This window comes from Octodon degus, unplaced genomic scaffold (genome assembly GCF_000260255.1).
Source record: "Octodon degus isolate 3935 unplaced genomic scaffold, OctDeg1.0 scaffold00032, whole genome shotgun sequence".
Lineage (NCBI taxonomy): Eukaryota > Metazoa > Chordata > Mammalia > Rodentia > Octodontidae > Octodon > Octodon degus.
This window is the reverse complement of record NW_004524608.1, coordinates 19,372,063-19,372,664: the sequence shown is the minus strand read 5'-3', so window position 1 is coordinate 19,372,664 and position 602 is coordinate 19,372,063.

The following is a 602-nucleotide window of genomic DNA, read 5'->3' as shown; positions in this document are numbered from 1 at the left end:
ACAGGACCTGGGCTAGGACTGGGTCTCAACAATTTTCTAAATTGTTATAGAATTGCTGGCCCTGAATGATGATTCTGTTTTCATTATTCAAAGCAGTGTTAAAAAAAAAAAGAAAAACAAATAAACAAAAATACCCACTCTTTTCCAAATCAAATTTATTCTGGCTTTTATTAGAACCTAATTGGCCTGAAAAATGTGGAAAAATCCAACTTCAGCTTTGTTAGTATTCCTTGTAATGAAAAAGAAATACTCAGCAATTGCCTCCACTGGCTTTCTGGTTTCACTTATGGAATGAGGAACTTGAGAAGTTGATAAGTTGATGCTCAGACTCACTAAAGACTAGGGCCTCTCATCAGACTGAAGAATACTTTGTGTTTCCTAGTATTTTACTGCAACATGCATATGGATATTTTATGATAACACAGATTATGATTGAAAGACTTTATTGAAGAAATCCCCATTGAACATATCTGAATAATCTAAAAGCAACAGTGGAAAAAATAATGTAGGCCATCAGAAGAAACTTTAAACTCTGCCATCTAATGCTACAGCAAACATAAAACACAGACTCATTCCAAATTCGACAAACAAACACATAATCA